Source organism: Geotrypetes seraphini, chromosome 7 (genome assembly GCF_902459505.1).
Source record: "Geotrypetes seraphini chromosome 7, aGeoSer1.1, whole genome shotgun sequence".
Taxonomy (NCBI): Eukaryota; Metazoa; Chordata; class Amphibia; order Gymnophiona; family Dermophiidae; genus Geotrypetes; species Geotrypetes seraphini.
The window spans coordinates 93,832,514-93,854,615 of NC_047090.1; the positions used below are offsets into that span (position 1 = coordinate 93,832,514).

Below are 22,102 nucleotides of genomic sequence, written 5' to 3' on the forward strand. Positions count from 1 at the left end.
AGTCAGCAAAGTACAAAATATAAATAGCAAGAGTACAAGATATTTCCTAAAAATAGTCAAAGTAAAATTAATTGTTATTAATATATTTCTATTTAGGAAATGAATTTATCAAACAGTACAGTCTCAATTTCTTTCCGAAATGTGCTGTAGGACAGTCTGGTTCCACTGATGTAATTACCCAGCCGGGACTGCTGCTTACTTGCTTGAAACATAAAAGTCCTATCCAGAAAGGACCTGTATTTACAACCAGTAATTTTTGGATAGGCAAATAAATTACAATTTCTGGTTATCTGGTTATTGGAGAAAAGAAGAGGTCCCAGGACAGAGCCCTGTGGTATGCCGGCCAATAGTGGAATGGCAGAAGAGGATGAGAAAGATAGGAAAAAACCCATAAGATAACAGAGCCCTAGAATCCAAGTGAGGCAGTAGATTGATGAATAGGTGGTAATCTACAGTGCCGAATGCCACAGACAGATCAAAGAGAATGAGGGTGGAGTAGAGGCCTTTGGATTTGGCCAGGAGCAGGGCATTGGAGACTTTAGCAAGAGCAGTTTTTGTAGACTGGAGAGGGCGAAGGCCTGATTGGAACTAGTCCTTATTGCAAAAAAAAAAAATGTAGCTTAAAGTAATATAATGTGAGTTAACGGCGTTAGCATGTGGTAGCACAGTAAAGCACATTAGTAACTTTAAACAAAGACAGAAATTTATAAATAAGACTAGAAATAAAGAATTTTACTTAATTTCTGTTGATGCTCACTGCATTTCTACTTTTGATCACTGTAATTATTTCTGTGACTCCCAAGGATTATATACGTCCCCAAATTCTATATGTAGTATCTAAACAATTGGCACCAACTAGAATGGCGCCAAGGTGTGCATACCTTTTATAGCATCACGCTTTGCATAAGTTAGACGCACTCATTTAGGCCAGCTAAAACCTAAGTTGTGCATATATCTGGTGTGTCCTATAACAATATGCATAACTTTTAGGAACATCCCTGATCCCTTTTCAAATCTGCACACTGAAACTGGCGAATACTATTTATAGAATCGTGCTTTCTCAGTTGTGCATGTAATTATTAATTAGTGCCAATTAGCATAAATTGTGAAGTGTTAATTGCTGATTACCAGTGCCGATTAGACCAATTAATAAATTAAGTTGTGCATACACATCAGCTACATGCATTGGTGTATGTATGAGTGCCATATTTGGGGGTTACAATCTAGAATTGAAAGCTGGCAGTCAGCCTGTTTTTTAAATGTCAGTTGTAGCAGTAACCCCCCCCCCCCCTCCCCAAAACACTCATGTTCAGCACTGCTGTACATACATTCCTTGTGATCTTGGGCATGTCACTTAAGCTTCCTTTGTCTCGGGTACAAAATTAGATATGTAAGTCCTCTTGGGACAGGGAAATACCTAGTGTACCTGAATATAACTCACCTTAAGCTACCTCTGAAAAAGGTTGTGAGTGAAATCCAGACAAATAAATATACGTATGTTTAGTATTTATATACAACTTATAGCCTAAATGGTTTACATTCAGGTACTCAAAGCATTTTTCCCTATCTGTCCTGGTGGGTATTCTGCCTAGCTGTACCCTACAACAGGCCAGTGCAAAACTTTTGACAACCCACTGGTTTTCTATAAAGACAATAGAACAATATACACCAACGTCTATTAAAACTACATATATTTATTAGAAAAGAAAAGATACATCACTGTGGATAGAAACTGCATCCTTTAGTCTCTCACAAATCAGGGAGCCCTTTAATGGTCAGACTAAGAGCCATTTCCATGGGAGGGGCTTCTGGGCGATGCACCTGTTCACTCCCTAGATGAGCTACGAGCTTAACAACATAGCTTGTAGCTCATTTGCAGAGTGAACATATGCATTTGCCAGAAGCCCCTTCCATGGAAATGGCTCCTAGTATGACCATTAAAGGGCTACCCAGTTTGTGAGAGACTAAAGGCTGCAATTTCTATCTACAGTGATGTATCTTTTCTTTTCTTTACTAATAAATGTTATATATAGTTTTAACATTGGTTTTGTTCTGTTGTTCTATTCTCTTTATAAGAACATAAGAACATAAGCAGTGCCTCCGCTGGGTCAGACCATAGGTCCATCCTGCCCAGCAGTCCGCTCCCGCGGCGGCCCAAACAGGTCACGACCTGTCTAAATCACCAGTAGGTGCCCCCATGCCTCCTTGGTTTCCTAATTGAGTCCTATCTTCCTATCAAAGTCCTAGCCCTCCGGTCTTGCACCTGCACGACCTGGTTGGGTTTCTACATTTATTTTCTGGTTAGCTTTCTCAGTATCCCACGATCCCTTTATCCCTCAGGAATCCATCCAGTCTCTGTTTGAATCCCTGTACCGTACTCTGCCTGATCACTTCCTCCGGTAGCACATTCCAAGGGTTGTCAAAAGGTTTGCACTGGCCTGTTGTAGGGTACGGCTAGGCAGAACAGTGGGCTCACACTCTACCTAATGTACCTGAGGCAATGGTGGATTAAGTGGCTTGCTCAGGATCATAGGGAACAGTTTGGGATTTGAACCCACAACCTCAGTGTGCTGAGACTGTAGGGCTAACCACTGCACCACAAACTCCCCTATTAACAGTTTTGAATATACATGTGCTGAATGTCACCAACTATATGGATAATGGCTGTATTCAGCTACTATGTGTATCATTGAGCAGTTTAATCTAGGAGAGTCTTTTTTGGGGCCTAAATTAAACCACCACAGGTGCCGCCCAGAATTCAGCACTATTTAACTGACTAAGAATGGTTCCTGGCTGGTTAAACAGCACTAAGCTGGCTAAGCGTTAATATTCAGTGCAGGATGGCTGCTGAATATTAGCACTGCTTGATACACAAAACATGGTCATTAAGACCATGTGACTCGCTGTTGGATGATTTTTTTTGACTGACTCTGGAACAGCAATTATATGGAGGTTTGCCAAACACCTTCTGATCAGTAGCTGTAAGAACGACTTTGACACATGTGAAGAGCTGGTTTGGAGAAGCCCTAACAGCTGAGTGGCAAGGGAAACCCTAAAGCAGACTTTTGCCACTCAGCTGTTGGGGTTTTTTCTTTTAAATGACACAGATGTACAAACTTCCCCTGCATTGACCCCCACCCCCTTGGAAAGGACCCCATGAACTCCCTTCTGCTTCCCAAAAAATTGGTAGGAGGGTTGCCCATTCCCTCCTGCCACTGCAAACCAATCCACGCTGCTCTGACAACTTCCACCATATCCCCCCCCCAACCAGAGGAGGGGACCTTAGGCATCTGAGCCAATCAGGGTATTAGACCCCCCTCCCCATGCATCGGGAAGGAGAAGGACCACCATTTTGGAGTGGTGGGCCTGCGAGCAGGAGGGACTGGGCATCCCTCCTGCTGTCATCTATTTTTGAGGTACAGGGAGGTTCAGGGGGGTGGGGGCATTCAGTGGCAAGATGGAGTGGGCATCCCTCCTGCTGATTTTTTTTTTTTTTTAAGGAAGGGGAGGGGTTGGTTTTGGGGGTCCTTGCAGGAGGGTCAGTGTGAGGTAGGTTCACGGCAGCAGGAGGGAGTGGGCATCCTCCTGCCAATTTTTTTATACCGGGGCCATTCGTTGGTGGGGGGGGGAGGGTATAGTCAGTGGCACAGCATGGTATTTTTATATGGGCACAACATCTGTGCCCATAGAAAAAAAAATGAAATAACAGACAGACCTGTCGGTAACAAAGTTACTGACAGTTCTAGACCTGTTGGTTTTTCTGGGTTGCTGGTACCAATCCAATTCTGGCATGCAATTAGGCCATCGATCAGATGGTTGTTTTTCTAATATTAATGACGTCATTTGTATGCCAGAATCAGAGAATATACAACTAAACGGAAAACCACATAGTGAACCGTTTTGAGCATAAGGTCAGCAAATTTAATAGGTTGCTAAACCCAGTCAAACTGGTTTAATGACGATCGTTAGATGATCCGGGATTTTAGTGCATCTAGCCCTTAGCCGACTATCCACAAAGTTTAAAGCGCTGGCTGGCTAAGTTTAGTGCCTAAGATAGACCAGTGGCCTATGTTTAACCACTAAAAAGTTAGCCAGTTAGTGCTGAATATTACCTAGCTGGCTAACTTTTTAGTGATTAAACCATCCACCCCCCTCCCCCCCCAGATATTCAATGCCAATCACTGGAAATGGCTCGCCATTGAATATCTGGGCTCAGCGCTGACCATAGGAGTCAGTCCGGCTAACTCCCACAGTCTGAATCAGCCCCATAGACCCTGAGGGGAGAAGTTATCAATGTGAACGACTGTTAAGACGGCTTAATTTGCCACAGATCATGCTATTTTAGCATAGGATCCCTTTTTATGCAATGAGGCTCTGTGCTAAAACAGCACAACTTGTGGGAAAATAGTCTAACAAAATGGAAGCCCACATTGATAACTTCCCCCTGAATATCACTGCTATCTATATATCTAAGTGAAGCACCTTTACTCTGCCCCAGCATTATCTGCAAAGTTCCAGTGTTTAGAAAGAATTTTCAATATCAACAAAATGTCACTAAAAATACTTGTAGTGGCTGCCGTGTGTAGGGTAAATCTATAAAGACGCACCCTTTGGGAATCTATTCGGGAAAGGGATTGGGACCTGTATAGTGCCTTTTTGTAGGTATACAACCACACTGATCAAAGCTGTTTACATACAGGTACTTCAAGCATTTTCCCTATCTGTCCCGATGGGCTTACAATCTATCTAACGTACCTGGGGCACTGGAGGATTAAATGACTTGCCCAGGGTCATGGGGAGCAGTGCAGGGTTTGACCCCATAACCTCAGGGTGCTGAGGTTGTAGCTGTAACTGTTATGCAGGCACATACTTTAGTAGAATATTAGTCTAACCCGGTATATATGTGCATAGGTATGTAAGTACAAATACACGTATCAGCCATGGAGCTGTTTTAAATGCTCACGCCTAGACTGGAGAGATATACACATTACACAATCTATTCTGGGGCCCATTTTCAAAAAAGAAAAATGACCAAAATGTGACATAGAGGGGCCAATGGATCTTTTTCTTCAGAACCCTTCCAATTCGCTGTTTTTGAAATATTTTGTAGACAGATTTCTATGGTACGTGTCTGCAGTGCATCTAAATCTCAAGGGGGCAGGGTGGAGGCATGAATTGGGTTGGACTAGGACGGGCTTATGATTTGGATATTTTTCTGCAATAATCAAACATTGTAGAAATCGTCCAGGGCACAATTTGGATTTTTGGGGCTATACCTGTTTTAACAACGAATAAGTGGCAAAAAGGTGGCCAAACTGACCATACAACCACTTGAGGGATGAAAGCAGGTACCTGGAGTAGCCTTGTGGACAGTAAGGCCCATATCCCAAACTAACAACTACATTTGTAATGGAATATGTGAGTCTTCTAAAATCCACCCAAATCCCACTGTACCTACATATAGGTGACACCTGCAGACATAAGTGCTATTGGTGTGATGCATAGTTGGGTCCAGTAGGTTTTAAGTGGTTTTGGAGGACTCACCATACACTATAAGGGGGTTGTGGTGAGATGTGTACCTGGGCCTTTCTTTGTGAAGTTCACTGCACTTCACGTAAGGTGCCCCATTGCTCTGCTGGGATGTCTGTGTAGCCCGTCTACTAAAACTGCCGGCCCCCTCCTACATCCCAATGGGTTGTTTTTTGCGTTTTTCTTTTGGGGATATCTTTTTTTTTTTTTTTTTTTTTTTTTTAAATGGTTCAGAAAGATAGATGAGCACATCTAAGAAATGGCCATTTTTGAATCAAAAAGATGGCCATTTTCTGTTTCAGAAACAGTCATGTTCACTTTTGGATTTTTGTGCATGTTCCGCAAAATATCCAAACTCAGATTTGGACATCATATCGCAAACACTCCTCTCTATATATTACACAAGTGTGTATCCCATATGAATACTCACCTGCAAAGTAGACACTATCGAAAATATGGTACCGGAGGACTAGAGAAGGGCGGATGTATTCCCTCTGTACAAAAGTGGAAGTAAGGAAGAAGTAGGGAATTCAGGTCAAGTCTGAGTTCTTTGGTAAGCAAATTCATGTAGACACTTTTAAAACAGAGAATGGTGAAGTTTCTGGAATCCTGTGGATTACATGACCAGAGGCAAAATGGATTCACTAGAGGTAGATCTTGTCAGAGAAATCTGATCAATTTTTTTGACCGGATGACCAGAGAATTGGATAGAGGATGTGCGCTAGATGTGGTCTATTAAGATTTTAGCAAAGCCTTTGACTGTGTTCCATACAGACGTCTAATAAATAAACTGAGTGCCCTTGAGACTCAGAGTGACAGGCTGGGTCAGAACTGCTTGAGTGGAAGGCAACAGAGGGTAGTGATCAATGGAAATTGCTCTGAGGAAAGGTATATTACCAATGGTATGCCTCAAGGTTCTGTTTTTTTAAACATTTTTATAAACAATATTGCTGAAGAACTGTCACGTAAGATTTGCCCCGTTGTAGATGATACCAAAATCGGCAATAGAGCAGACACCCCGGATGGTGTGAATAACATGAAGAAAGACCTGGTGAAGCTTGGTGAATGGTCTGAAATTTGGCAGCTAAAATTTAATGCTAAGAAATGCAAGCTCATGCATTTGGGCTGCAAAACCCGAGGAAACTGTACATTTTAGGGGATGAGGAACTTATGTACATGACAGAAGAGCATGACTTTGGTGAGATTGTATGTGATGATCTTAAGGTAGCCAAATAGATTGAAAAAGTGATAGCGAAACTAGAAGGATGTTAAGGTGCATAGAAAGAGGAATGGCCAGTAGGAAAAAAGAGGTATTGATGCCCCTGTATAGGACTTTGGTGAGACTTCATTTAGAATATTGTGTACAATTCTGGAGACTGCACCTTCAAAAAGATATAATAAGAATGGAGTTGGTCCAGAGGAAGGCTACTAAAATGGTGCGTGGTCTTAGTCATAAGGCGTATGGGGACAGACTTAAAGATCTCAATACTTTGGAGGAAAGGCGGGAGAGGGGAGATATGATAAAGACGTTTAAATACCTAAGTGATATAAATGCGCATGAGTTGAGTCTCTTTCATTTGAAAGAAAGCTCTGGAATGAGAGGGCATAGGATGAAGTTAAGAGGTGATAGGCTCAGGAGTAATCTAAGGAAATACTTTTTTTTTTTTTAAGAAAGGGTGGTAGATGCTTAGAACAGTCTCCCAGAAAAGGTGATGGAGACAGAGACTGTCAGAATTCAAGAAAGCCTAGGATAGGCACGTGGGATCTCTTAGAGATAATGGTTACTGTGGATGGGCAGACTGGATCGGCCATTTGACCTTTATCTGCCATCATGTTTCTATGTTACAGACTAGCACTTTGCAGGAATATTGTTACTTATGTGTGTGTGCTCACATGCATGTGTGAATGCCTAGAATATTGACATTTGTTTGCATGCTTACAGCCTAAATTTACACGGCCCCTTATAGCAGTGTCTCTCAAACTGTCTGCCATGGCACAGTGGTGTGCACTGAAGAGATTCTGCATGTGCCACAAGAGATTCCAGAATTTTACTTTATATATAAAACTACTACTACTATTAATTATTTCTATAGTGCTACCAGACAGTCTCTGCTCGAAAGAGCTTACAATCTAAACAGACAAACAAACAGGTTGTCATGGATGCAGTTAAGAGGAAGGTAAATCTGCTGGCTGGGTTGGTGGGCAGTGGGGAATAGGGTTATGGATTGAAGGCTATATAAAAAAAGGTGGATTTTCAGTCTGCTTTTAAACAAGGTAAGGGAAGGGACTTGGATGACAAACTCAGGTAATTTATTCCAGGCATAGGGGGCAGCTAGATGAAAGGAATGAAGTCTGGAATTGGCAGTGGAGGAGAAGGGTACAGCTAAGAGCAACTGATCTGAAGAATGGAGTTCTCTGGGAGGTATATGAGGAGAGATTGAGAGGCAGCAGAACGAACACACTTGTAGATCAGCAGTAGGAGCTTGAACTGTATGCAAAGGCGGATAAGGAGCCAGTGAAGTGATTTAAGGAGAGAGGTGTAGCGAGGTTGGCAGAAGATTACATTACATTACATTATATTAGGGATTTCTATTCCGCCATTACCTTGCAGTTAAAGGCGGATTACAAAAGAATTATCCAAGATGTATTATAACAAGAACTTACAAAAAAAAAAAAAAATTGGTCATTTTCAAAAAGAGTAAGAAATGGGTAAGGTTATTCGTTTGAGGTAGTTGGCTTTAGTGAGAGGTGGAGTTTGAAACTTGCGGTATTTCTTTTTTTCAGAGTTTTCTTGAAGAGTATGGTCTTTATTTATTTTCTAAAAGTCTTGTAGTCGAGGGATGCCGTCAGTAGATTGGCGATTTGGTTGTCTAGTTTGGCTGCTTGAGTGGCCAGGAGGCCATCATATAGTTTTTCCATTTGACCTCCTTAATTGGGGGGGTATGAGAATGGGGTGTGAGTTTTCCTATGTCTGGTTGTGGTGTTGTGGATGAGGCGGTTATTCAGGTAGTTTGGACTGTCTCCGTATAAAGTCTTAAATAGTAGGTAGTAGAATTTAAATTGTATTCTTGCTGGGATTGGAAGCCAGTGCGATTGGAGATATGCTTCTGTAATGTGATCATGTTTCTTTAATGAGTAGATGAGTCTTAGTGCTGTGTTTTGGATAGTTTGTAGTTGTTTTGTTATGGTTGTAGGGCAGTGGTCTCAAACTGAGTCGTGCAGCAGAGTTTTGTACAGATTACAAGGGGGAGAGGGGGGAGCACTGTGGAAGACCAGTTAGAAGTAGATTGTAGTAATTTAAGTGTGAGGTTATGAGAGTGTGGGCAAGAATCCGGGTAGTATGCTCAGATTTTCTTCATAAGTATATACTAGAATAAATGGTATGTACGTCGCATATGCAAGAGTCTGTCAATGTTATGAGCATTTGTGTATGTAAGGATACAACTGCCCAGACAAGCAGCGTTCTTTGACGTGATTGGTTCTTGAAAACTAATGGCATGTAATTTTATTTTTATTTTTTATGTAGTAGTTACCCTAACTTGAGCAACAAAGCAATCAAGGCATTGTTACTGTTTGGATCGTCTTATCTTTCCGAAATTGGATTTTCAGCTCTGATAGAAATTAAATTGAAAAAAAAAAAGAACAATTGCAGATGGTGGATGATGAAATGTGTGTTTGCTTGTCGACTATTGGGCTGCATTTTGGGTTAATTTGCACTCAAAAAAAGCACATCCATTGCATTGATAAGCAATTCTATTCTATCTGCTTTAGTTTCACTGTTGTTAAAATTACTCATACATAGCTTAAAGAACTTTAAATAAATAGCTCTCAAATTTAATTTTTTGGGGGGTTTTGCAATTTTATAATTTCAATTATAATGTGCCGCAAAAAAACATTTGCTCCATTTAGTGTGTCAGAGCTAAAAAAGTTTGAGACACTGCATTATAGATTTACCTCCTAAACATACTAGTCACTTTGAATATTGGACAGTTTTTCTTTTGTCTGAATCCTTTTATTTTTGCTTTCACCATTGAGAAATACGTATTTTTGGTGGCTTTTCATCTTACACAGTACAGGAGAATAGGCACTTGCTTCTGCATTGTCACACTGCTTGTAGGAACTGGCTTCTCAAAGTTTCCCTCTTCATTTCTGTCTGCAAGTTCCTTAAATCGTCATCACCTGTTCTCTACTTAAAGGCCTGCCTTTGTTTTGCAAATGTTGCCAAGGTGAGTAATTATATCAGTTGAAGAACCTGGGAACTTTGGGTTTGATTCAAATACTTTGGTTTTGAGACCCAAACTTCAGATCTTTGGAAGAGATTCCAGGATCTCCAAAGAGCTGACCAATAAAAAGAAGTCTGAGCCTTTCATCTGAGGTATGTCAGCAATAAATCTTCTAGTGAGCAGCATTTAACAGCAAATTGCAACCGTGGAACTCCAGCTTCTCCCTTTCAGAGGCACACATAAAATTCAACATATTTGAGCATTAGAGAAATTAAGGATATGAGGCTTTGCAGAGAGAGTTTGCTTGCTGCCCTTATAACTGGCTCAAAAATTTATTATAGGGATGCAAGGCCAAGGTGATTGCAACTTTCTAGTACGGTAGGAGGCACCTGAAAGAAAGAGTAAGACTTAATTTATGAAGCAGTGGTATAGCCAGACTCAGTATTTTGGATGGGCCCTCCCTCCCCTCCAGAGATATGAAAAAGAAATATGGGTTTTTACACCTACCCCAAATCCAGCATCTCTCCTCTCTCAGCGGCCTCCTGCCATCTGCCCTCCTATCTCTGAACCCTGTCTCCCCTCCCCCCCCAGTGTACTTTACAAGGATCCCTGGCTCCACAGCGATTAAGTTTTGTTGATGGAGCCAGACCCCCTGGCTTCCCTTTGCCACATCCTGCCCTCATTGATGTCACTTCCTGCTTCCTGTCTGGTGGGATGTGGCAGAGGGAAGCCTGGGAGGCCAGCACCGGCAGCAAAAACACCTATAAGGTACACCACAGAGGGACAGGTGTTCAGAGATAGGATATCAGATGCTGGGAGGCCACAGAGTTGAGAAGAGGAGAGGGCAATATGGTGCTGTCACTGGGTGGGCCTGAGCCCACCTATAGCTATGCCACTGGTATGAGGTACTTTGACAAATTACTTGGAGAAAAAGGGCTTGAGCTAACTTTCTTTTTCATTCATGGGGGAGGGGGGGACCTGTGGAGATGACAAAATTAACCAGCAGAAAAGTAATCTGGTTCTTAAAACACCATGAGCCCGATATTCAGCCTGCAGCGATCAGCATTTTGGTAACGGCCACTGGTGTTAAACCTGGAAATTCAATGCTGGGATATGGCTGGACTTTGGCATTACATTTCTGGGTTTGCAGAGCTGGCTAATTCAGCAATTTATGCGGCAGTTCATAGTTGGTAAAGATAGGACTGACTTTTGTGCATCCTTATTTATTTAACCGCCTTTACATGAAGAGATTCACCCAAAAGTGGTTTACAATACTTTGAATAGTAATCAGGTACTCTTAAGTACAGTATATTCCTTATCTGTTCCAGCAGGCTCACAATTTAACTGTGGTACTTAGGGTAGGGTTGCCAGATTTCCTCTATGAAAAAAGAGGACACCTTATCCTGCCCCATTTCACCCCCAGCTCTGCTCTGTTCTGCCCCTCACGCCCTCATGAATCTCCCCAAACTCAGGACCAAGTCTGCGCATGCGTGGACATTGACACACTGGGGAAGGTATTCCAAAATTTGCATGTGAGTTATCGTTTTTTTGCAGACGATATCCAATTCTTCCTGATGGATGATTAGGAAACTGAACTACAGCCAAAATTATACAGGTGTTTACAAGCTGACATTTTTAAGTTGGTGTTAAATCTTAGCAAGACTGATATGTGTAGCGTAGTGGTTGAAGCTACAGCCTCAGCACCCTGGGGTTGTGGGTTCAAACCCCGTGCTGCTCCTTGTGACCCTGGGCAAGTCACTTAATCCTCCATAGCCCCAGGTACGTTAGATAGATTGTGAGCCCACTGGGACAGATAGGGAAAATGTTTGAGTACCTGCTTGTAAAACCGCTTAGATAACCTTGAAGGCGGTATATAAAATCCGAATAAAACTTGAAACTTGACTGGAAATGATGAGGATGTTAAGTGGCCACAAAATGTTGAAATTGATGATGTGAAAATTTTGATACACAAATGATACACCAGGAAGGGGAAGGCCCGCCATTTTGAAGAGGCGGACCTGCCAGCAGGAGGGAGTGGGCGTCCCTCTTGCCAGATTTCTACAAGGTACGAGGGGGGCATTTGGGTGTGTATGCTTGAGCTGGGGGGAGGTTCTGACCTGACTTCCCCTAGCCCACCAGGACCTTCTCTAGGGGATTTTGTGGGTTGAGGGAGGGGTAAGAAGGGGAAGTCTTGGTGTCGTGAGAGTGGGGGGGGATGGTGGTGTGTTTGGGGGATCCAGGTTTTGAGCAGTCAGAGATGTGGGGGTGGTCCGGGTGGCCAAGGCAGAAGGGGGTGGGCACCCCTCCAGCTGATGATCTTTGTGGGAGGGGAGGGTGTTCGGGAGCATAGGGGGCTACAATCTTCTCGGGGAGGAGTTCAGGAAAGTGTGTGGGGGGAGGGCGTGTCAGGTGGCAGTGATCTTCACGGGGAAATTTGGGAGCTTGGGGGGGTCTGGGTTTCTGAGGTAGGAGGGAGTAGGCATCCCTCCTGCCTCTCTTTTATTTTGGGGCAATAAGGCAGACCTATTGGTAACACAGTTACTGAATGGTCTGGACCAGGTCGGTAATTTCAGGTCATTAGTAGCCATTGTTAGATTTAATGCAAGCCTTAGTAATGTTAAGGCATTGACTGAAGTGCTTGTTTTAATATTAATGACCTAATTTTAATACTAATAAGATCATTTACATGGCAGAGTTGGAGGCTGCGGTGAGCCGTTGTGTACATCGGTCAGTTAAATTACATCAACACTAAACTGGTTCAACTGGTTTAGTGATGATCATTAGACGCATGGTGAGTTTAGTGCATCCAGGCCTCAGCAGTTTAACTAACATACCCTTAAAGCAGGGATCTCAAAGTCCCTCCTTCAAGTTTCAAGTTTATTTAAAATTTACTATACCGTCTACTCGAGACTTCTAGGCGGTGTACAAACATGTCATAATAATATACCAGTAAAAGTATAATTTAATCTAAAACAGACCAAGGGAAAAGAACAATTCAAGGACAAAGATGAACAGGAACAAGAGGAAAGAAGGGGTAGGAACTCCAATTATTAAAGAGAAAAGAGAAGGTAAAAAAATAAGTTTGGGGAAGTAATATTAAAGGATTTTTCTAAAAACTAAGTCGTTCTTAAAAGGCCACAATCCAAGGTCCTTGAGGGCCACAATCCAGTCGGGTTTTCAGGATTTCCCAATGAATATGCATTGAAAGCAGTGCATGCACATAGATCTCATGCATATTCATTGGGGAAATCCTGAAAACCCGACTGGATTGCGTCCCTCAAGGAGGGACATTGAGACCCCTTGCCTTAAAGTAACCTAGTGCTCTTAAGGAGAACTAGGCTTTGCCTAGGCACTTCCCCATACCTGAATTATGCTATGAATAAAACTGCTATGAATTAATGCTAACTCATAACCTGAAGTAGATGCAGATGTGTGGTTAAACTTCCAGTGCTTCAGGTGGTTTGTAAGCTGGGATTTCAAATTGATTCTGTACTTATAAACTTCATTAAAATGTACTATTACTACCTAGGTCCCATAGAAAAATGGAACCTGTGATAAAATAGCATGTGTTAATAAAATTAGAGTGCACATAAGTTGGGGGGCAGAGCTTGGCTGCCCAAGAAATGGACATGTGATCTGTTGCTCTTCCTTCCCTGTACTTTCATAATACTATAAACCATTTTTAATTTTATTTTTTCATCTTTAAAATTGTATCAACCACTGCTGATGGGTTTTAGGAAACAATCAAAATTGGAAACTGCCTTTGCCTCAGGAGGAACGAAAAGATATAAACCGGATCCCCTAACTTCATCTACAATCCACAAGAATCTGAGGAAATAAATGATCCAATTATGGCAGAGTTAAAGAAAATACAGGATCTGATATAAGGTAATACTGAAAAACTTACATCTATTCAGGTGGAGGTTTTAAACCTTTCATAGAAACTGTCAGTGTGCTGTACATGAACTGACCAGCTGGAACAGTGAGCCTCTGAAGTTGAGGAGGATTTGAATAAATGCCACACAGACTGGAAAGTTTTATCTTGCTTAATAAAGGATTTGGAGGATGCAAATAATCACAGCAGGAAGAATAACATCCATCTGATAGGTCTGCCAGAAGGTGTGGAGGGATCAAATCCCACTCACTTTATAGAAGAATTTATACCAAAAATCCTTTCACTTAAGTTTACTTTCCCATTGGAAGTGGAAAGAGCTCATTGTAGCCCAAATCATTCATCTAATAAGCAAACAGGTCCTTGAACACTTATCTTTAAACGTCTGCGCTATCAGCAAACTATGTAGTTCCTCTCTACGGTGAGACAAATGAAAATACTAAAATGGCAAGAAAGCAAAATCTTTTTACTGCCGGACTTTGCAAAATGTACTGCCTCCCAGAGAATTACTGATAATGCAGGTATTTGGATTAAATTACAATTTGATAAGCTCTTGCGGATTCAAAATTTCTTGATGAGATGCAATTAAGAATTTCTGAGTTCTTCCCCAAATTAATTCATCTGACCAGATATCTTATGCAGTCCTTTGGAATATTTTTAAGGCAACTTTAAGAGGTCAGATCATTCCCTATTCTCATGTACATAAATTAATGAGGCTTGAACTTGCTAAATTAGATGTTATTTCTATGCTTGAACTAAAACTGACTTTGCATTGGAACTCAGTAACCTTAAATGAGCTGATGTCTGCTAAATACAAATATAATGTTATCAGCTGTAAAATTGCCAAAAAAAAGAACTGTTTTTTCAGCAAGGTGTTTATCATGGGAAATCTAACAAAGTGGGAAGAGTTTTTGCAAATTATCTTAGGGCTAAAAAAAGAAAAGATTACGGCTATCAAAGATGAGTAGGGCAATGTATATACGCAACAACCAGATATCTTGTCTCAATTCTTAATATATTATTAAAAAATTGTACTCTTCTGATACAGGTTATGGAGAGACACTTAACACAGGAAAATGTTTGCATACTATTCTAGGTCCTAAAATTCCAGATCATATAAAAGATTCTCTTGATGCTCCTATATCGGTTCTTGAATTACAAAAAGCATTGAAGTCTTTTAAGGATGGGGTCTGCTCCTGGTAATAATGGGCATACTGTGTAGTTTATCAAATCGTTTCAAACAATTTTATTACCACATCTTTTCCAAGTATATCAAACCCAATTAGCTAAGGGATAGATGTCAGGTACTATGGCGGAAGCAATGACGATTGTGCTCCCAAAACCAAACAAAGATCATATGTTGGTTGTCAATTACAGGCCAATTTTCTTAATTAACGTGGATAATAAGATATTAGCTAAACTCTTGGCATTGAGATTGACAAAGGCCCTCGCTTATATCACTGGAATGCATCAAACGGGTTTCGTCGCTCACAGATATTCCTCTAATAACTCTAGGTTAGCCCTTCACATGTTTATCCTGGCAAAAACCTTAGAAGTCCCAGCCTTCTCAGTATCCTTGGATAGTGAGAAGGCTTTTGATAGGGTAGAGTGGTCCTTCATATGTCAAACCATGAGTTGGTTCGGGATTGGTTCTAGTTTTATTCAGATGATTAAAACCCTTTATAGTCTCCCTTCTGCTAGGCTTTATATTAATAATACATTTACGGAAAAGTTTCCCCTTGAAAGAGGGGTACGACAAGGTTGCCCTTTATCTCCACTACTTTTTCATATAGTTCTAGAACTGTTATTGTTGGCAATTCATCAAGCAGAGGAGATATAGGGAATCCCATATGCAAATCGGAGTTATAAGATTTTGGCATATGCTGACGACATCTTACTGCATCTAACCAATCCCGATCTATCAATTCCAGCTTTATTGCAGTTGATCAAAAAAATTTCAGGAAGCTATCCGTTTACAAAATCAAGTGGAGTAAGAATGAAGTTTTCTCATTGAACGTTTATTGTGATAAGTTATGATTGATCCATTTCCTTTCCTTTGGAAGGAAGATGGACTCAAATACCTAGGAATTATAATTCAACAGACTTTGGAAGAAACCATGCTTGTTAATGAAAAACATTTAATGGGAATAGTTAAGGAGATGTGTGAATGATGGAACCCACTACATCTTTCATGGTGGGGGAGAGTGCAAATGGTTAAAATGATGATAGCCCCAGTAATTTGTTATCAAATGAGCATGATTCCAATATATTTCAGACATCCTTGTATTAAAAAATTAATAGAATACTTACAAAATTTTTATGGTCAGGTAAAACACCCAGAATTGCCCTATCATCTTTACAAAAATCTCAGTCCATTGGTGGAATTAATTTTCCAGACTTTTATATATATCATCAAGCTTACATTTTAAGACAGGGAATGTCTTCCAGTTCTGGATTCTTCCAGAACTCATGGAGAACCTTCCTGATTGGCTCATTCTTGAAAATCAGCTTATGGCCCCACTCTGCTTAAAATATTTACTGAGCATTAAGCTCCCCAAAATTTATAAAGGTAATAAAATTTTTCACTCAACTTGGAAGACCCTAAGGTTCCTGGATGTTAAATTACCAATACTGGTGAATAAGCCAAAGTGTCAATAACTTTGGTTAAACTAAAAGATTGTAATAGCAAAATCAAAAATCTTCTGGTAAGAATGGATTAAGGTTGGTATAAGAACAATAGAAGATGTATGTTATCAAGGTGATCTGGCATCTTTCTCCTATTTACAATGTTTCTTTTGGGTTAGCAAAAACACAATCACTCAAATGGTTACAGGTAAAACAAGTAATCCAAAAGGGATTTCCCCAATGGCGAACACTAGTAGAACAGCATACCTTGCCATTTTTATGCTTCCAAGTAAATTTTCAAGGGCACCATGGCTCTACATGGTACAAAGTTATACGTCAATATTTACCTCAAAAACCCAAAACAGGATTATGTGACATTTGGAGCTTAGAGATAAATTATAATATCTCAGCAGCTCAATGGCCTCAACTTTGGAAACAGAGTGTAGTGCACAGCCTCAGCTTCCATGAGACAATCTTTGTATTTTTTATTGTACAGAATTCACTGGACCCTACTGAAATTGCAAAAAATTGATAAAACGCAGGCTAACAGGTGCTGGCATTGTCATTTGGAGGTTTGGGTACCTTAGATCACCTTCTATTTCAATATCCCTTAATAATAACTTTCTGGAAGTCAATATGGAATAAGATAATTTCTATTCTTGAGGTGCCCTTCATTATCTTATAAAAATATACCATTTGGAACCTCAGTCATGAATAAGAGTCCACTTAAAAAACATAAGGAGCAGCTTCTCCTTATTATGACTGGAGTTGCTTTACAAATGATTATGAGGAATTGCAAACAATGGGATCGATTAAATTTACCTTTCAGGTGGGAGACTCTTTCACTCTCTTCTACAAAGCTACGTAGCAACAGCCCCAAAGCCCTTTAAATCTCTATGGGTTTTGGGGTCGTTACCATGCGGCAGCTGTTAGCACGACTTTGTAGAAGAGGTGGTTTGTTTGTGCTATCAATATGCGAAAATATTAGCATGGGAACTAGGTGATTCCAGGAAAATTAAAGAGATTTGGGGACCATTGGAACTTTACATAAAAGATCTTTAAATAAGGTTTATATGATCCTGTCAACTTTGAAATTCCAAAAGCATATCCAGAGTAAAAATGAGAGGGTGGAGTTGGGAGGGAGGGAAGGGACTTAATGTTTCATATGTAGAATGGAAGTGCTTTTATGGATTTTATTGTATTACATTTTATGCATTTTCTGTATCACGTTATAAAACTAATAAACAGTTGCGACAGATTTGTCCATGTACCACCCTAAAAAAAAAAAATTGAGTGCATATAAGTTATTTTAGCCCATTGATGTCAAAACACAACTATCAAACTTCTGCCTCATGAACTGACAGTTTAAGAAGGGACTCTAAATTCATTTTCATGAAAAAGATGTTCATGTTATAAGCTGCTGAACTGTAAAATTATTGACAACACGATTTACGTTATTTCTTGCTATTGCAATGTCTTGTTTTCCATTTTCTCAAATCATTAATTCAGTAATCTTCACTGCTGGTGGTTCAGTACATTTCTGATTCATCTTCACATTCCAATGACATTGACTGCTTATTTTTACATTACTGTGTATGCAATGACAAAGATATTTTTCGGCACAGTTTATAAAATAATAAGCATAAAGGCATTTGGAATTTGCCTTGCTGTTTTAATGCAGATTGATTGCAACATCTTTTCAAATACATTTTGCTTTCTGTTGTACTAAAGAATTGGCATTTTTATTCTTTCCAGTTGAAAAGAATTATACAAGGTGTTAAGAATGTCTATCCATCCATCTGTATGTCTAGGAACAAAATAACTCTCAAAATTGATTAGAATAGGATGAAACATAGAAACATGATGGCAGATAAAGGCTAAATGGCCCATCTAGTCTGCCCATCCGCAGTAACCATTATCTCTTTCTCTCTCCGAGAGATCCCATGTGCCTATCCCAGGCCCTTTTGAATTCAGACACAAGATGAAACTTGGCAAGAGGGAAAAACCAGTGAAAAGACACGAGGCCCATATTCAGCCCATATTCAGCTCCCAGTTAGCTAAATAGCACATAGCTGGCTATCCCGCAATATTCAGTGGGAGATGGTTATCTACCACTGAATATTTTGTTTATCAGATTGGCCAGTGACTGGCTGTCACATGACATAGGCAGCCACCGCTAATATTCAAGTTTGGGATTTGATAAAATCGCTTTTTCATAGATTACAAAGCGATGAACAATTTAAAAAATGGAGGGGGGGGGGGACACGACGGGACGGACAAATAATTTTGGGGGGTAAATCACAGACATACTTTCCACGAGAGGGAAATAGGGGGAGGAACTACAAATTAGTATAGGAAAGAGAATAAAAAAGGAAAAAAACAGAAGGGTGTAACTGGACAGATGCAAGGCAGTGGTTATTCAGAAAGTGCGGTCACTGTCTCTGGTGCTATACTGAACGACGGCACTGTCACTTTCATTAGATGGACAGGGAATATCAGGCTTGACAATTGTTTACCTGCGTGCGCCAAGATCGTTTACAGCAAGGGGGTTGGCAGAAGATGTCGGTTTAACAGCTACCAGTACCAGATTCGGTAGCTCACGGGCTAAAGGCCAGATAGTCACTTAAAAGGGTTGTCTCTTTGGCTTTTGAGATTTAGCCAGCTAGGTGCTGTTAGCCAGCTATGTCTCAGTCAGCCAAATCTAAACAGGAAATTCATTGCTGATCACCAGATATGGCACCAGTATTGAATTTCCAGGTTTGCCACAGATCGCGTAAGATTGCCGGTGATCTCCCAGGTCTGAAAATTGGGGTGGGTGAGTTCAAATATGAAAATAGACCAGATCAGATCAAGGGGTTGGGGAGTTACAGAGATATTATATGCCCTTCCCCCAAAGAATGGCCCAATGCATTTTTATGGGAAAGGGAATTCCTGAGTATTTAGCAATGAAACTAAGAACAGTTAGAGTACAAGGAAAGGCAGCTTTAAAAGGTGGAGTTCCCTGCTCTTGTAAAACATTGAACTTCCAATAACCCTCCCCCCCACCACAAAACCAAACAACCCACTAATATTAATATTTTCTATAGCACTACCAGAAGTACAACACATAAGAAGCAATCCCTGCTTGATAGATCTTACAGTCTAATTAACATAGACAAACAAGACAGATAGGGGTAAGGGGATTACTCACAGAAGGAATGATAAAACAGACATGGATACTTTACAAGTGCGTAAGAGTCAGGAGTTAAAGGCAGCCTTGAAAAAGTGGGCTTTTAATCTAGATTTGAATACTTCCAGAAATGGAGTTTGATGTACTGACTCGGGCAGTCTGTTCCAGGTATATGGTGCAGCAAGACAGAAGGAATGGAGCCTGGAGTTGGCAATAGAGGAAAAGGGTACAGATAAGGAGTTCCTGGAGAGAAGTATAAGGAGAGATACTGAGGAGCTGCAGAGTGAATGCACCTAGTGGGAAGGATACTGATAACAGAGACTTACCCAATGAATGGAGTTCCCAATGAGTAGTGCAGCAGAATTTTGGGACGGATTGCAGGGAAGAGAGGTGGTTACGAGGAAGAACTGTGAGAAGCGAGTTGCAGTAGAGGTGAGTGGTGATAAGGGCATGGATAAGGGATTTGGTGGCATGCTTCGATAGGAAAGGTCAGATTTTGGTGATAATATAGAGAAAGAAGTGACAGGTTTTGCCGGTCTGCTGGATTTGTGCAGAGAAAGAGAGAGAGGAGTCAAAGATGACCCCGAGGTTGCAAGCGGACGAGATAGGGAGGATGAGAGCATCATCCACTGGAATAGTGGGAGAGGGCAGGGGTTGGTTTAGGTCTGGAGGAAGGATAAGTATCTCAGTATTTAAGTGGTGGTAGGACATCTAGGAAGCAATGTTGGATAGAGAGGCTGAGACATGGGCCTGGATACCTGTAGAGATTTCTGGTGTGGAGTTGTAGATTTGAGAGTAATCAGCATAGACATGGTATTGAAAACCATAGAAAGAACTCAAAGTGCAAAGGGAATGAGTATAGATGGAGAAGAGAAGGGGTCCCAGAACAGAGCCCCGAGGTATCCCAACTGATAGCAGGATAGGAGTGGAGGAGGATCCACCAGTGTATACACTAAAGACGTGGTGTGAGAGAGAAGAGTAGAAACAAGAGAGAACAGAGCCCTGAAATCCAAGGGAGGACAGTGTATCAAGGAGAAGGTGGTGGTCTACAGTGTCAAAAGTAGTGAATAGATCAAGAAGGTTGAGGACAGAATAGAGGCCTTGGATCTGGCCAGGGACAGGTCATTGGAAACTTTGGAAAGGACAGTTTCTGTGGAGTGTAAGGGATGAAAGCCTGATTGGAGTGGATCAAGAACAGTTAGGGTTGACAAGAAGTCAAGGCAATGGCGGTGGACAGCACGTTTGAGCAGCTTAGATAAGAAATGGAGGAGGAAGATAGGGTGATAGTTGGAAGGGCAGGTAAGGTCTAGTGATGATTTTTTGAGGAGGTGTAATTATGGCATGTTTGAAGACATCCGGGACAGTTGCCATGGAAAGTCATAGATTGATAATGTGATAGATGGAAGGGATAATAGTAGGAAAGACAGTGTTCAATAGATGGGTGGGAAATGGATCAGTAGAGAAGGTGGTAAGTTTATGGAAGGAATGAAAGTGTGCAATTTCATCTTCAGTGATTTTGGGAAAGGAAGAAAAAGCAGAGAAGAGAGAGGTGGGGGTGGCTTACTTGAGAACTCAGGGTTGATTTTGTGAACCTTGTCATAGAAGTGGTCAGCCATAGATTAGGGGAAAGTGATGGAGGGGTCTGGGGTTAGGGTACTTTGAGTAGAGGTGTTAGTGTAGCAAAGATACGGTGAGGATTGGAGCCAAGAAAGTCAGCCAGATAGGTGAAGAAATCTTGTTTAGCAAGTGAAAGAGCAGACTGGTAGGTCAGGACAAATTTGAAATGGATGAAGTCAACGTGAGTGTGGGATTTGAACCAAAAAAGGTCAACAGACCATATGGCTCCAGAAAAAGGAGGACAGATTGAGACATCCGGGTTTTACTTCCATTGCTTTCAGTAGAAGTAAAGCCCAGATGTCTCTATCTATCCTCCTTACTTCCATTGCTTTCTGTCCTCCTTAACGCCATCTCTAGACTCTGTTCTTTCTCTCTTGCTATGCCATATGCCTAGAACAGACTCCCTGAATCGCTGTCGGGCTCCGTCCCTGGCCATATTCAAATCCAGGCTCAAGGCCCACTTCTTCAAAGTTGCTTTTAACTCCTTACCCCCCACTCACTGTAGGGCATTCATACCTGATGAACTCTCCAACCCCTTATTTGTAATGTTTTTCTGTTGATTAGATTGGAAGCTCTTTTGAGCAGGGACCTTGTCTTGAATGTTCTAATGTATAGCGCTGCATATATCTAACAGTGCTATAGAAATGATAGTAGTAGTAAGTCATTTAAAGGAGTTTGAACTGTACTGTATGTGTAAATGGATAGGGAGCCAATGGAGGTGAGCAGAGTGACACTTTCAGAATATTTATTTATTGGATTTATTAACTGCCTTTATGAAGAGATTCTTCCTGTGGGTCGGGAAAATGGGAATGTGAAGATAGGCCTCCACCAGATTGAGGGAGGCAAGTAATTCCCCCCCCCCTCCCGATCCACTGCCTCTATGACTGACCAAACGGTCTCCACGCGTGGTATCTTAAGAGTTGCATTGACAGACATGAGGTTTAGCATCGGTTTGCAGTCATCTGAGCCTTTCTCTGGCATGATGAAGTATATGAGCCCAAGTTTATGGCCAGGACCGGCTCTATGACCCGAAGAGCCAGTTGCCTT

General features: G+C 41.1%; 1 long non-coding RNA gene across 2 annotated transcripts in view; it reads left to right on the forward strand.

The window, feature by feature from the left end:
* Nucleotides 1-22,102, forward strand: part of LOC117363487 — a 180,484-nt gene that overhangs the window by 120,205 nt on the left and 38,177 nt on the right. For both annotated transcript variants that reach the window (XR_004540072.1, XR_004540071.1), the window contains one exon: nucleotides 13,490-13,640. This is a non-coding gene — a long non-coding RNA (uncharacterized LOC117363487). The remainder of the gene's footprint in view (nucleotides 1-13,489; nucleotides 13,641-22,102) is intronic.